Here is a 17,396-nt window from a genome sequence, read left to right on the forward strand (position 1 = left end):
GTGTAGGAGATCGCTCCCCACACCATGATGCCGGGTGTTGGCCCTGTGTGCCTCGGTCGTATGCAGTCCTGATTGTGGCGCTCACCTGCACGGCGCCAAACACGCATACGACCATCATTGGCACCAAGGCAGAAGCGACTCTCATCGCTGAAGACGAAACGTCTCCATTCGTCCCTCCATTCACGCCTGTCGCGACACCACTGGAGGCGGGCTGCACGATGTTGGGGCGTGAGCGGAAGACGGCCTAACGGTGTGCGGGACCGTAGCAAAGCTTCATGGAGACGGTTGCGAATGGTCCTCGCCGATACCCCAGGAGCAACAGTGTCCCTAATTTGCTGGGAAGTGGCGGTGCGGTCCCCTACGGCTCTGCGTAGGATCCTACGGTCTTGGCGTGCATCCGTGCGTCGCTGCGGTCCGGTCCCAGGTCGACGGGCACGTGCACCTTCCGCCGACCACTGGAGACAACATCGATGTACTGTGGAGACCTCACGCCCCACGTGTTGAGCAATTCGGCGGTACGTCCACCTGGCCTCCCGCATGCCCACTATACGCCCTCACTCAAAGTCCGTCAACTGCACGTACGGTTCACGTCCACGCTGTCGCGGCATGCTACCAGTGTTAAAGACTGCGATGGAGCTCCGTATGCCACGGCAAACTGGCTGACACTGACGGCGGCGGTGCACAAATGCTGCGCAGCTAGCGCCATTCGACGGCCGACACCGCGGTTCCTGGTGTGTCCGCTGTGCCGTGCGTGTGATCATTGCTTGTACAGCCCTCTCTCAGTGTCCGGAGAAAGTATGGTGGGTCTGACACACCGGTGTCAATGTGTTCTTTTTTCCATTTCCAGGAGTGTATTTTACATGGTGCAACTCTGCCACTGTTGCCTCTTACAATATCTGTCTCACCAAAGTGAGTCTTTTCTGCTTTTTCAGCCACTCAGAATTCAAGCCCTCTTTCCTCCTTCAATATACATACAAACTTTGTGACAATTGATGGAACACCAGTTTCAGATTCAAGAAATGCACACTTTTTTCTTTATCAGTATTGTTTATTTCACTTACAGGGCACATTTTTATTTTTGCTTCTCAGTAAACATTGCTCCATCAAAAGATTATTTTCAATATCCCTACCTTTCTCGTCCATATCTATTGTACACTTCATCACATCAGACCAACCCTCAATTTCATTATCAACATCAAACAATTTCGTAAATACTTCCTTTGTCCTGGTTTTGTCTTTCCTCCATTCAGGACCTCTTTTTGCTTTATACTTCTTCCGTGCCCACCAGCAAGGCAGTAATGTCTTCAATATTTTTCCATACCATTTCCATACCATCTCCAGTCATTAATAGATTATTCACCTTTTTACTTGCCCTACCATTCAGAACTAACATTCTCCCCTAAACAAATACTTTCCTCACTATCCACTTCTATATTCTCCCGATCCTCCTCTAAATTATCTGTAGGCTTTAAATTGCCCTCAGAAGCCTTCATTTCATCATCCTCAAAGCGTTCATACACTGTTCCCCCCCTCTGAAGTAGTGGTGTCACTAGCTGCAACATTCTTACAATTAGCCACACAACTTAAACATGGTCTCTCTTAAACAAATCATCACTTATTTCCACCAAAACACTACAAACTTTTATGACAATTAACACCATTAACATCCATTGATATTTTATAGAAATCATCATAAATAACTCTGTCAACGTCTGCCAATGCACCGTATAAATTGCTGCTACTAAATCATTCCACATTTGAAATCACAGTATACTTGAACTGCACCCAACTCAGAACCTCTTTTGTCTTCATTACTTTTTCTCTGCTTTCAGGTGCTTCCACCACTTTTTACATTAATATGCCGTCTAACACATTTTCACGTTCATCCTTCCACAACATTCATAATTCACGTTTTCATCAGCACCCATCATTGCACTTCCATCAGCGGAAATAAATGAACAATTTCTGTCCTCTGAGATATCTAGATCTGTAGCTTCAACCTTCGCAACTTAAGCACTAAAACATCACCTTTACCTCTCTTAACAATATTTCACCCACATCCACCGATATGTAATAAAAATCGCCACCAACTGACAAGACTGTTGCTATGCTGCCTTCAGAAATTCTTTCACATAGTTACATTGATACACCACAAAATTCATCATCCAGCAGAAGAGCCAACAGCTTCGCTGCTTTCACATGTAGCTTTACCTATTTTCTCCGATACAAAATCATCTACATTACTTTCACTTACATTACTTTAATTGTTGCTACTGACTAGTGCCTCATCAGAATTCGTCATACATTCCACCTCCAACAAATTCAGATGCACCTCTTCCTCTCTTCTGATAAGTTTTCCACCAAACATACGTTCATTCCATCAGTAACTTCCCTTTCACAAAATAAATGTTTCAGCCCACGTCATTAGCAACCCCCTTTATACATTTTACATTTTTTGCACCCTCTTTATGGCTGCAATGTTTAAAATTATTCCTTGTTTTATTCTTATAACTTCCATGTCCAACATTTGTAGCTTGTTTGTCAAATTTTTGACCCACAGAATTTTTAAAATAACATGTCCTGGTTTATTGTGCCACCTCTGGACCGGAGATGCGGTGAGTTCTAGTTTCTCGACCTTGTATTCTAGTGTTGCATTCTGTGAGTCTCAGGAACCCCTCAATACTTCGTTCTTGGTTTTGATTTCCATTATGAAAGTTCCCATTTCCACTTGAAATTTGCTAACCCGGCTAAGACACAAGTTGAAATATGGTCACTACTTTTTTTATTTACTTAGATTTGGCATATTTCGTGACAGTACTTTTTCCGTTAAATGTTTACAAGGCTATATTGGTCTTGGCTTCAGTTGTCTAATGGAAGTATGATTCCACAATACATCTTTGTCGGCTGCAGAAATGACCTGGTTCAATGTGTTTGCCTCATTTTTGGTGCTTCAAATACCATTTCTTCGAATGTAGTTTCTTCTTATAGTTTGTATAAAAAAAATAGTAACATATTTCAAAATTATTTATGACGGCGACCTGCACATTCTTCTACCGTCAACACACACCAAGAGTTAACTGCCGACTAACTATAGTCAAAGACGACTCCAGCGTCAAAGACATTTTACACAACACACAAGCTTCCACTTGTAATCAGTCTCTTTGCTATTCTTCGACACATTTACTAATAGTAATCAATATGCTTTCACTCTCAAAAATATAAGTAAATTAACATATAATAAGGCAAATTATAATAAAAATTCTGACAAAAAATATAAGAAAACATTTACAATTTGGTATCGACAAATCCGGTAAAAAAAATACCACATCTCCCAGATCCATTAAACACTTCCCCTGTTAAAATTATTATGACAGTGATTTATTTCTGTTATGATTATTACACGTATTGCGCATATAACTATTGTTCCCGTACTGGTACCCATTTCCCTCTCGACTGTTCCCGTTTTGTGGCTTGAATTTAAATGCCCGTTCAAGTTTCTCAGTAATATCTGGAAACTCGTCAATAGAATTTGTTGGACTGTGGACAAGGTATATTGCAAAAATTATGGTAAGTGTCTCTTTCATTCACCCGTCCACTACCACATACTCAAGCCCAACCACTTACATGCAGCATGTAAGATAGGACCATATGAGAAGCTTCTCATTTCATTTACCAGCAAGCATGTGTACATTTGCATCATTTTCCCCATCAAAATAATCAGTCACTGAACACATGACTGAACACACTTTGTCTACTTAGCTTCCATCGAGTACCCGGTTGATGAACATGCTTTGTGGCATGACTCAAAAGACCTTAGTTTCTGCTATACCCATTGTTAAGTACCCCGGCATGCCAGAAATGGGAATGCTCTCCCCGACGTATATCTCGTCTCGGCACTTGCATTGATTCAAACTATTTTAGTCTGTTACCTGCTTCTCACAACCTATTTCCTTCCATTGGTGTTGATTAGGATTTTTATTAATATATATATTCTTATTTTACTGTATTTATTACAAGTTTTTTTCCTTATACGAGGGTTGGAACTTAAATAGTGGGAACTATTTATTCACAACTGATACAAAAGAGTTAAATGTTTGCACCTGTTACTGTCCTTCAAAGTAGTCACCAGCGTTGTGTAGAACCCATTGCCAGCTTTGTGGAAGGTGTAGTATACCTTTAGCAAGCCTGTTCTGTTGATGGTGTGAATGAAGTGGTCTACTGCCTGTCGAATCTCTGGAACAGTTGTGAAGCGAATGCCACGAAGTGGTTCCTTCATATTCGGAATCAAATCAAAGTCACAAGTTCTTAAGTCCGGGGAGTATGGTGGATGGCACAGTACTTCCCAGTACCATCGACCGAACAGAGCAGCCAGAGCTTGTGCTGTATGCGACCACGCATTGTTATACAAAATGATGGGTGGGTTGTGCAGAAATTGTCGCCGCTTCTTTTGCAAAGCTGGTTGCAGGTGATCCTCCAAAAATGAACAATGATATGACTTAAGTCCTTGGGACTTTGATTTGATCCTGAAGATGAGAGAACCACTCCGTGGCATTCGCTTCAGAGCAGTTCCAGATTTGAAAGACATTAGACCGCTCCATTAGCACCATCAACAGAACAGGCTCTGCTAACAGTATATTATGCCTTCCACATCGCTGGCAACCGGTTCTATACAACGCTGGTGACTACTTTGAAGGACAGTAACACTGCAAACATGTAACTCTTTTGTATCGCCAGTGGATAAATAGTTGCCACTATTTAAGTTCCTAATCTAATCTAACCCTCGTATACCCATCTTCACTTAAAACTCGGGTCTATTGTCTTTGAAGTGAAGGTTGCGCAGTGCTTGCTTCTCTCTCTGACAATTTTTTTGTTCATCTTTCCTCCTCAGACCAAGTGTAATGCTCTCCACATGTATCCTAAATGTACAACCTTTTCAACAATTCTATTTTCCCTTTTTTGGTTCAGAAGGAACCTATGTGCAGAGTGATATTGTTAATGTAACTACGGATAGATTGCTGTACTCTTTGTATTCTGTGTGAATAGCATGTCATACTTCTGCTCCTTTTTGGTGGTTTAAATACAGGTAGTTTAAAGTTGTCCAACTTACCTGTAATGATGTGACAATTAATCACTTGCTCTTTCTTCTTATAGTAATAAGAAAATTACATCAGTTAATGAATCCATATTAATAACATGTTTTTGTTACAGGTCTATATTTGCATCAAAATGGTACTTCATTACTGAATTGAGGAATATTTTGTTTTCATTGTTTACAATAAAATTGGTATAAAGGGTTTATTAATTGGGACTGAATCGTATGTACTCTGGAATAAGTGATTATGTGAGTAACAATTCTCAGAGTTAAAACAGGAGAACAAAGGTTCATTTATTGCATTAGTTGTGGGCCAGTTTTGCATTAAATGATGATTTTATACCTTTTTATTTTTGTATTTGAGAAATACATATTTTAAGACTGATTTTATTGACGTAGACAATAATACCTACTTCATTCTCAGGATTTTGTTATAACTGATGTGTATCATTAAAACAAAACCTGTATGTATATGAAAAAATGTTTGTATTGAAAGAAATAAGCTGAAAGAAGGTGCCCTGCCTCATATGAATCATTTACAACGTAGTTTTAAGAAAATGTATATTTGTTACAAAAAAATAAAATTGTTATCACTATTTGAGAAAACTTTCTATTTTGAATTCAATTTGTTTGTCGCAGTTAGAATAGTGAAAATCTTGTTACCATCTGCATATTTCCTATATTCCTAAAATGATGCAGTTTCCTTTAGAGCAGTGGCCACTATTAAATGGGTACATCTCAAAATCATTGATTCCATACGTTTATTATTATGTAATAGATGTTACGTAATTCCTTTCTGTGATAGGAAAGCATTCTTCAGAAATTTATTTCAGGATGAAGATGTACTTCTTGATAGTAATACCTTTGACTGAGTGACTATGCTGTGATTTCGTGTGCACAAAAGAATAGTAGTTTTCTGCAAATATTTAAAGTTGTTTTGTAATTCATACATGCATTACCTTTTTGTTTAGCTGTGTAATTGGAGATTTCTTTTTCTGACTTGCATTTTTCAAAGTATCGTTTGAATTTTATATAGCATATACATGTCTCCCAGAGATCAAAATAATTGCACAGAATCGTGTTTTTACATGCGACACGATAACTGTGAACACCATGTACTAAATATTTAAGTATATGGTTATAGTTTACTTTTATTAGTTGGCCCATGTTTCAGCATTGTTCGTAAACAGACATGAATGTAAAGTGTTTCACCTGCCAGAGAAAAGTTAGCTCTGGGATGCAGTGCACATTTTGGCTTCATTGGGGAGGGGGAGATGTAATGGTGAGGGCAGTGATGATGTGAGTGAGGATCTGGAATGGTATTGTATGTATAGCTGAACACAAAGGATAAATTAGGGCCCTTAAGCCAGAGCTTTGCAATCTTAGAAAAGAATTGGGAATGTTAAGGAAGGAGGAGAGTAAACAGAAGAGAGCAGTGATAGCAGGAAACTGGGGCCACAGCAAGAGAACAATATTTGACAATTTTGTCATTGGCGCTTCTGTTATGTAAGGAAGAATCTCCAATAGATGTAAGTGTTGCCAAAGCTAAGCAGGCTTTCAATAAGAAAGCAATGGTTTCAGAGAAAGTAGGAAATAGGAGGTAAGTCTGCTGTCAGGTGGTGGTTATGGAGTAGGTGTGGGCCCGTTCTTGCAGGAAGAATTTGGAAACGAGTACCAGGTCACTAATTTCTTCAAGCCAAGTATGTGTCACAGTCCAGTTGCAGAGAAAATAAAATCTTTCTGCAAAGATTTTGGAAAAGATTATTGTATTGTTATAGTGAGTGGAGCAAGAAACAGTGTTGACAAGGACCAGGTTTACAGTATCAGGAGTGACCTGATAAAGGAAGCTGCAGCAATGAACCACAAAGATGTTGATATAGTCAACCCCAGTTGAACAGCTCTTTGAATCACATTTACATGATGTTCGATTAACTGCTTTTGTCAGGTATGGAAATTAAAAATAGATATGTTTTTTTTTTTTTTTTGTGCTATTGGCAGATGGGATGTTACAAGGCATGACCTACGTTCAACATGAATGGGAAAAGGGAACTGGCTGGATTGCTAGCGGAATGTTTACAAAGGAACACGGATACACCTCTGCATATCCATCTAGTTACTGCTGTGAGCGCAACATATTTTTAAGGTAAATTTTGATTTCAGGCTATTGGTAGTAAAAAAGTAAATATAACTGAAAATGTTGAGAGTAAAATATGTAAAGATAAAAAGGAGATCAAAGTACACTTACTACATCAAAATATTAGGGGTTAAACAATAAAATCAATTAACTTCTCATTTATTTAAATGAAATGCAGCATGAAAATTGTGTAATTTGACCACTGAAACAGGAATTCTGAATACGGGTGCATATAACTTAGCATCCAGCTACTGCCAGTCAAGTACTGAGAATGGAGGTTTTGTCATTTACAGTAAGACAGTGATACGCATAGTATCCATCTGTTTTCAAACCGGTGGGTTCTTTTCGTTCAACAAACTGAAGCAGCGTTTGGGGCATGCTCACATTACTAGTACAATGGTTGCTGGTCTCATGCGGGACCTAGTCATTAATTAAACAAGATAAGAAGTTCGTGCATGAATATTTGTAGCTGTTGCATGTTTTAGAATATGTATTTAATGTGCCTATTGCAATTACAGTAAGGCACACCATCCTCTCTTAGGACCTAGCAGGACACTACAGTGCATGGAGTGATGGCCACATTGGTTAATATGTAACAGTTGGCAAAAGATTAAGGGCAGACCACAAAATATATAGATGAAAGAGACAATATGAATAGCAGTCTTCCTGCAACTGTATAATATATGAATGTATTGTTGGTAATTGAAGAAAAATCTCTCATGGGAATGTCATGTTATCCCTGATATTGAGTTGATTTTGGTGGTTGTATCTAATTATATCATTTTATATGTACAAAGATTTCACACAGGAATTAGTGAAATACGATTTAAAGAGAGTTAATTATTTCAGTAATGATAATTAGTTATTGTCCTCATATGCATAATATTGGAAGACTTGAGATTTTTGTCTGTACTTCAAGATAAAGAACAACTTTGCTTTGGGAGGGACATTTCCTTAGATTTCACCAATCTTAGAAAGGCAGTGCATGTGTTTTTGAGTCTGCATTTCTATAACAGCATATGCAGTTAACCTAATGAACTGCTTTTGTAGGAGGTATTAAAATTACCTTGAAGCACAATATGTGTGTTTATATGGTTGTCTTGGTAATCATCATGCAACAAAGATCTCTGGTGGCAGATTAACTACATCAGTGTGTTGCAGCACTGTTGAAATCACTTAAAACTGGAAGACTACTCCATAATTAACTTAAAATCAAATTGGAGATGGATGAGTTTATTGTAAACAAGAAGTTGTATAAAGATGTCAGCCCAGAATGTTAAAGAACAATACTTAAATTTCACTATGCTGAACAGTGAAAAATAACCAAATGTCACTACATTATATAGTTGAAATACAGTCATAACCAAACAGAGCTGCTCCATTTTGAGCCATCCCTTGTCCATAGTCTTTCAGGATGGTTTCAAAGGTGTACAATGAATGAGGTGATTTGCATCATTCACATACTTACAGAAACACAATCCATCTGACCAAATAGCATGTTTGCATCATTGTCCCATCATGTGCTGTTGGGTCTCTTTTGCCCTCAGTAATTGGGCAACTTCGTAGGCGTATCAGAGGCTCTGTAACATGCACCTCTGTTCCAAATATCCATGTACTCTAGTTCCCTGTAAAGCATTTGGTTAGTAGTATTAATACTAGTAGTAATAGTAGCAGTCATTTTTAAAGTTAGTGTATATAACAGTGCAGGGCTTGTAGCCCGATCAGAGATAATATATTACAAGTTACAAAAATTAGTGGGAAAAAGGAACAGAATTGGGAAAATGTTATAAAGGAGTATTGCATAAAAAATTGAAATGATTTGAATATTACCATAATGGTAATGGTTCATTGGCAAAGCCATCATGTGAAAGATTACATGTAGTTTAGAGGTCCAAAACTGAGTGTAAAATGGAAGGCATAGGTTTTCTGCATGCATATATAAATAAGGAAACTCGCTGACCGGGTGAGTTGTGTTACATTATATATTTGCTGTCTAATGTTTTTTGGACTACACGAGACAGTGTGGTACTGGGTTGCAAGGCACACACGCCTCTCAATTCAGTTAACTTGCACATTCTATGTAGCTGATTCTCTTCTCTGGGTAATCAGCTACATCAATCTCCCAAAAGCTGCTTCTTCGAAGACTATATGTGGTTAAAGGAATTTATTAAAATACTTCTCTATCCGTGAAATAATTTTGTTACTCGTAAAATACTTTTCAGTTCGATCACTATATATTTTCAACTTTCACAGACAAGTTAACTTATTTCTTAAACGTTAGACTCATTTACACATATTCAAATAGCATACATGAGTCTTGTTTCATTCATAGCCAAGACATGAAGTAATTCAAAAGTCTCTAGTCTCAAGCGAGTTCAATACATAATGTGCATAGCAATCTATATTCAATTGTTCATTAGTCATTTTTACAACCACCACAGACAGTAACACATCAAAGAATATGACATAATTATTCATTGAGTTCTCCTCACGTCTTCTGTGGTGCTGGCGGCTAACAGTTGTCGTCGTTGGTGACTCGCGCCTCCTACAGTCTTCTAATAACAAACTTCCGACCTGCACATAGAAACAGGGGGATTGGTAAAAACATTCTCATTCACCCGTACTCGTACCTAAAATATTGGGAGTTCCCCTTAGCTCGAACTTGTGATATTTTATACATATTCATTATGTGCAATAATATTAGACAAGCTAATTCTTTATCTTTTAATAGTACCTCTCTTTACTAATAACCGTGCATATTTTACCACAATTACAAAATGTGAGCCTTTCAATCCATATTGGAGTTACCTCTTTTCAATCTCCAAAAAAAAATTGTGAGTACCAAATCTTTGTTTTCTATTCCTCTTCCAGTCGTAAATTCCAGATGTACATAACTCATGAATACTCTACTGCTTTGTCCTTACTTCCCGTACTGCTATTCCTAGATATGTACTTCTTCATTACTTATTGTAATCTGGAGAAACTCTGGGTAGAATAAAGTGTTCCCTTCTGACACTTGTAAATCTAAAATGTAAAAATGCTAGTGCTGCATAGAATTCAAACTTGCCAGACTCATCCCTTTAAATGTGAGACTTCTGTCACAATACTGCCCCTTTTTCCTGTAGGAGCAGTACCTATATGTTACATGGGTTGATCCTAGGTGCACCCTTTCTCCTTCCGTTTTGGTAGGTACGCCCCTTTCTTATTCCAATCCTCCTATGGTACAGGTCAATCACCTTCTTGGTGCCACTGTCCACTCAGTATAAGTCAGCCTTTCATAGGTCTGCCTATGCACCCTGTTTCTCATCCAATAAATGTCGAGTGCACTCTCCATATCCTACTTGAATAGGCCTCCTGGTTCATTGCCCTAGCATAGATTAGATTTACTTTCATTCCAATTGATCCGCAGTGAGGAGGCCCTCCAGGATGTGGAACATGTCAGAAAAACAACAATACATGACAAATATTTACAACTAAAACAAATAAGCTAATGTACCATTCCACAGGTCCCAAGTGAAATGATCGTCATTTTTTAATGAACACTATATGAAAGAGTCATTTTACAAATACTAATGCACTGAATTTAAAATAAAAAAGTTTTTTATTTATTTATAAGGTAATAAACATGTAATAGAACTACTATAATACTTATTTACAATGAACACATTACTGCACTGAAATGGTGCAGAAGTTAGATTGTACTTACACACACACACACACACACACACACACACACACACACACACACACACAAATTTCCAGTGAACACATTACTGCACTGAAATTGTGCAGAAGTTATATTGTACTTATATACAAATCAGGTGGTTTTACTGAGAAATTCATCAATGGAGTAGGAGGAGTTGGCCACCAATAAATCCTTTACGCTTCTCTTAAACTGAATTTCATTTGTTGTTAAGCTTTTTATGGCTGCTGGCAAGTTATTGAAAATGTGTGTTCCTGAATAATGCACACCTTTTTGCACAAGACTAAGTGACTTTAAATCCTTGTGAAGATTGTTCTTATTTCTAGTACTGATTCCATGAATTGAGCTGTTGGTTTGAAAAAGTGATATATTTTTAATGACAAATTTCATTAAGGAATAAATATATTGGGAAGCAGTAGTTAGTATCCCTAGTTCCCTAAACAGGCTTCTGCAAGATGTTCTTGAGTTCACACCACATATAACTCTTACTGCACGTTTTTGTGCCTGGAAAACTTTAGCTTGGCTTGATGAATTACCCCAAAAAATAATCCCATATGGCATTATGGAATGAAAGTAAGCATAGTATGCCAGCTTTTTCATTTTTATATCCCCTATGTCTGACAAAATTCGCATTGCAAACAGAGATTTGTTAAGATGCTTCAGCAGTTCTGTGGTGTGCTCCTCCCAGTTGAATTTATTATCAAGCTGTAATCCCAAGAATTTAACACTGTCCACTTCTTCTATCTTCTTGTCATCATATGTTAGACATATACTCGTGGGACACCCCTTAAAAGTTCTGAACTGCATGTAGTGTGTTTTTTTTTTTCAAAGTTTAGTGACAAAGAATTGGCTAGGAACCAGTGATTAATGTCCACAAATTTTTTATTAGCCAATCTTTCTAAGACTACACTTGATTTGCTATTTATTGCAATGTTTGTATCATCGGCAAACAAAACGAACTTGGCATCTGGTAATGTTACTGATGAAAGGTCATTGATATAAACAAGAAAAAGTAAGGGCCCCAAAATGGAACCTTGTGGGACCCCACATGTAATTAGTTCCCAGTTGGATGATGCCTGATAGCTTGATACATGTCTCTTTCCTAATAACACCCTTTGTTTCCTGCCAGAGATATAAGATTTGAACCATTTTGCAGCATATCCTGTTACACTATAATATTCTAATTTACTTAAAAGGATATTGTGATTTACACAGTCAAACGCCTTTGACAGATCACGAAATATATCAGTTGCCTGCAGTTTTTTGTCTAATGAATTAAGCACATTTTCACTGTAAGTGTAGATAGCTTTCTCAATATCAGAACCTTTTATAAATCCAAACTGTGACTTTGACAGTATGTTATTTGAGATAAGATGGTTATAAAGCCGACTGTACATTACTTTTTGGAAAATTTTTGAGAATGCTGGCAACAGTGAAATTGGACGGAAATTTGATGCTATTTCTTTATCTCCCTTCTTAAACAGTGGCTTAACTTCAGCATATTTCAGCCATTCAGGAAATATTCCACTGATAAACGACTGGTTACACAGATAGCTTAATATGTTACTTACCTCAGAATCACATTCTTTAATTAACTTTGTTGATATTTCATCATACCCACTAGATGTTTTTGATTTTAAAGATTTTATGATGGACATTATTTCTGTTAGGGTAGTGAGGGTCAAATTTATATTATGGAAGTTACTTTAAATGTCTGGTCTGAGGTATTCCATAGCAGCATCTACCGAACCTGACAACCCCATCGTTTCAGTAACAGTTATAAAATGTTTGTTAAAAAGTTCTGCAACACTATTCACATCTGTCACCAATGTATCATTTACTCTTAATGCTATTTGTTCCTCTTCATGTCTGGTTCTACCGGTCTCCTCCTTCACTATATCCCATATTGTCTTTATTTTGTTACCTGATATGACTATCTTTTCCTTGTAATATATTGCTTTGACATCCGTATTACAGTCTTTAATATTTTGCAGTATTTCTTATAATGTGCTATAGCATCAACATTGGAAATGTTTCGGATTGACAGATACAGTTTTCTTTTTGTTTTACAAGATGCCCCTATTCTTCGAGTAATCCATGGCTTCTTTGTAGACTTTGCTCTAACCTTGGTAAGTTTTGGCGGAAAGCAGTGTTCGAATAAGGTAAGCACTTTATTAGCAAAAGTGTTATATTTTTCATTCATGCCATGAGCACTGTAAACATCAGTCCAGTGAATGTCTCTGAGGAGTGTCCTAAAATAATCAATTTTTGGCTTACTGATTACCCTCTTCAGCTCAGATTTAACAGATTTTATATCCTGTTCGGTATTAACATTTAACAGAAGGAGCTGCATGTCATGGTCTGAGAGGCCATTGACCATTGGTTTTGTAATATAATTTTGTTCATTGGCCTTTTCTATAAAGATATTATCAATGGTTGTTTGGGAGCAAGTGGCTATCCAAGTGGGGAACTTTACAGTGGGAATTAAGTTGAATGATAGTGTTACTAACTCAAATAAGTTCTTATTGGGAGAGTATTTAAGGAAATCTACATTGAAATCACCAGCAACCACTATTTCTTTGTTTTTGGTTGTTAAATGGGCCAGTACAGCTTCAAGGTGGTTTACAAACAGATTAAAGTTACCTGCAGGTGCTCGATATACACTTAATATTATGAAGGATTTTTTGTGAAATTCTAATTCTGTTGCACATGCTTCCATATGCTGTTCTAGGCAAAATTTATGAATGTATATGTTCTTAAATTTATGACAGTTCCTGATGAATGTGGCGACTCCTCCTTTCTCCATTTCTGATCTACAAAAGTGAGATGCTAACCTAAACCCTGTAACACTTAAAAGTTCTATACCAGTGGTCACATGATGTTCAGAGAGGCAGATTATGTCAGCTGGGTTTGAAGACTCTAATTCATCTATGCAGATAGTTAATTGATTAATTTTATTTCTCAGTCCTCGAATATTTTGATGCAATAAAGATAGCTGACATTTCACATTGACTGAATTAAAATTGGGTAGAGTTAAAACATCTGCTGACTGTTGAAAATTCTTAACCAATGGCTATTTATGCTGATGCAATAAGCTGGAATTATGTTTTTTGATTTCTTTCTCAAACTGAAGGTTTGTCTCAGTCCTAACCTCTCTTAAAATTTGCTTTCTTTCTGTCCTCCCCTAAAAAAGGGTCTTTTCTGAACCCTATAACCACTGGTATTTTATCACTCATGACAGTGCCTCCCCCCCCTTTAACTTTCCTGCTATTTCCCCAGCCAATTTACCCTTCCCCTTCCTGTTGAGGTCAAGGCCATGCCTAGTATAATCCCACCTACTGAGAGAATCAACAGGAACCACACCAATGTGTGACCCCGTACCCGACATGAGCAGCCGTTCCCGCTCCAAATTAACTCTCTTGACAGAAGAGTTCAAATGAGGTCGGTCATGGCGCCCAAGAACAGATACAAACTCAACACTAGTATGCTTCGATGCCGATACAATCTTCGCCAGGTCACACTCTATACTGTACCCGGGATCTCTGTCAATACTGTTACCTGCCCCACCCACTATAACCACGGTGTCTTCCTTAGTGAAATCTTTGCAAATTGATCCTAAATCCTCTTGTTACCTGCTCCAGACCAGCACTAGGTTTAAAAAAATTGGTGACCTGGTATTCTGATCCTAGTTCATCCTGCAAAAGTTGGCCAACACATCTTCCATGGGAACTACCTAACAACAACACTTTCTTTCTCTTTACTGATTTCCCTACATTCTTACTTTTCAATTTGCTGCTGAAAGTTTGTTGTGCCCTGTCTACACCTGCAACTGCTTGAGGCTCACCAGCTTCTAACTGAAGCAACAGGTCAAATCTATTTTCCACATTCACCATGAAGCTGTCAAAGTTCTAGGCCTGTTCCTCCTGTTGCCTGTTGCCACTTCCCACCTCTCTTTACCCTTCTCCCTCCTTAACCTGTCAAGATCTCCCCTGGCCTTGTCTAACTCAGCCTGAAGGGCGGCAATTTTCCCCTCCTGTTCTAGTCTCTTCCTATCTCTACTACAAATCCTACAAAACCACTGATGAGTCTCATTTACTTCCCCTATTCCCATGCCACTACAGTCACCCGCATGGAAAAAACTACAGTACCCATCACACCAAAGCCCCGACCTAACAAATCTATGGCAAGTCAAGCACTTTTCACTCATGATAAACGTAATAGTTTATTAAGAATAAGTCAGTTAAATTACAGATAAATATGAAAATATGGTTACACAAATTTGGCCTATACGCGACTGTGTGTAGACAAAAACAAAAGTGCAAAGTTTCTGAAACAACAACTTAAACTTCACGCTACTTTCTGGAAATGCTAGTTAAATAATGAAGAGGTACGCTAAGTTAAATTGCTGGAGAGAGCAAGGAACAACTAAACGAAATTCTATAGATTTGCTGCAGCAGAACGTAAACAGAAAATACGACTGTACGGTCTTTTCGCGTTTTCTGCTATATTATGTAAAGAAAAGTGAAACCTTTAATGATGCACTTAAAAGGCACACTAATACACCTATTCACCACGTAATCAGTACTAATCTATATGTTTTATAATCTAAAATAACTTATCTTTACGAGAACACCAAAACTCGCGCTAGTCGCCTCGCTGCAGGGCTGCCAACCTTTATGTATACTATTCTTAAATATTCTCTGGTAAAATTACAAATCTACTTTACACTTCTATTCCACTTTCTAATAATTCATCTAATACCCTAGAGTCCTATTTTACTCCTCACTTTTACCGTATAAATAGATACCATGCCCACACATAGTAGATACTATGTCGACCTGTATTTACCAACTCCCAGTAGATACTATACCTTTTCTCAAAGGACTAGCATGGCACATGTAAATATATATTTGAGAGTGACAAAAAATAATGATGCAGAACCATCACATATCAACAATGTTAATATGTGCATCGACTCAGATGTACATGTATCTTTATTCCCCAAATCCCTTGGCAGTTCTGACATCACTTCAGGTTTCTAATTCATAATTCTCCTGTTTGTGTTTAAGTGTATCTTTGTGTGAATGTAGATGTGTGTTTGTGTATCCTGATTCTTCGGCCTACTTCTATGAAATAAGTTGAAGGTTATTGGAAACCACAGAAAATAAGAGGGACTTCAGTAATAGAAGCATATGCATATGGAAAGAGGGAAAGATAGACCAGTACTCAAATGAGAAATAAGAAAGGAAATAGTAGAACTGGTTACTAAGATCGAAGAAGAGAAAGAAGATAGCCCCAAAGACAGGAAAACCCTTCCCCAGGATCCCTACTTCACCGATACTTGAGTGAGAAGCCGGAGGAGATATGATGATAAACATCTCCTACAGAATGGACATTCTCACCTTCACCTTTGAAGCCCCCAAAGCAAAATCTTAGCAATGCCTATGGAACGGCAGATGGTGAAGAATCAGTTACACTTGTCTGTGAGGGTTGTCTGAAAAGTGGGGTGTGTGATTAGTGTTACTCATGCTTGTACTTACACTACCCACCCCTTCCAAAAGTGATACAAACCCTCCTATTTACATTACATCTCACAAAAGGTATAAAATTACTCTATAAAAATAGAAAATTATACGCTATGATAACACAGTTGTTTAGTTATTCACTTTACACTATATTTCATACACACATAAAGTACTCTGTTCACTTTATGATATCACTTTGTTTGAATAGCGTCATGATATTATCTTTATACTAGTACTATATTCGTTTCATTTCATGTCTAGAGATCACTGTTCATCTGTGTGTCTCTGAAATTGGTCCTAATCTTGTAGTCATATCCGGTTTCCTAGATACTAAAATTATAGGATAGTTTAAGAATTCAAGAATAGATTACAGAATAGTTTAAGAACTGAAGGCAATTCGTTGCACGAGAACTAAGTTTGAAGAAACGCCGAAAACCACTATGGATCCAATTCGCCACTCCACCCATTAACACAGAACGTTAACGTCCCTGGGAGAAACAGATGTGACTCCGCCTGGATTCCATGGATCTGATATTTACCTCACTTGATTACTGATAGGCCCATACTTCTCATTAAATTTTGTGTGAAAGTCTCCCCACAACAAAACAAATCTCCACTTTACTAGGTAACACAACATTAGGTAAAATTATTTTACTTTCTACTTTGTCATGGACAAGTTTGAATTCTTTGCACAAGTAGTCTATAACCTTGTTTGTATCATTAGGTTTGGAAAAAACAACAGGCGCAACATTTCCTGAGATTATACTCTCAGTAATTTCTCAATCTATAATTAGCTCAAAAGGTTCCGCCAGATTACTTACATTTATCATGTCTAAGTTGGCTAGTTTTTCCCTGACATTCTGTTCTACATTATTTACTTGCGAACTGACAGCTCATGTAGTAACAGCTCGTATACTAACACCTGGAATTTTTGACTGACTA

General features: G+C 37.7%; 1 protein-coding gene across 2 annotated transcripts in view; it reads left to right on the plus strand.

Moving 5' to 3' along the window:
- The window catches only part of LOC126482289 (cytoplasmic aconitate hydratase-like), a 328,052-nt gene extending 322,364 nt beyond the window's left edge, over nucleotides 1-5,688 (plus strand). For both annotated transcript variants that reach the window (XM_050106283.1, XM_050106285.1), the window contains one exon: nucleotides 5,209-5,688. The gene's annotated coding sequence lies outside the window, so the exon portion shown is untranslated. The remainder of the gene's footprint in view (nucleotides 1-5,208) is intronic.
- Nucleotides 5,689-17,396: the final 11,708 nt, after the last annotated feature.

Source organism: Schistocerca serialis, chromosome 5 (genome assembly GCF_023864345.2).
Source record: "Schistocerca serialis cubense isolate TAMUIC-IGC-003099 chromosome 5, iqSchSeri2.2, whole genome shotgun sequence".
Lineage (NCBI taxonomy): Eukaryota > Metazoa > Arthropoda > Insecta > Orthoptera > Acrididae > Schistocerca > Schistocerca serialis.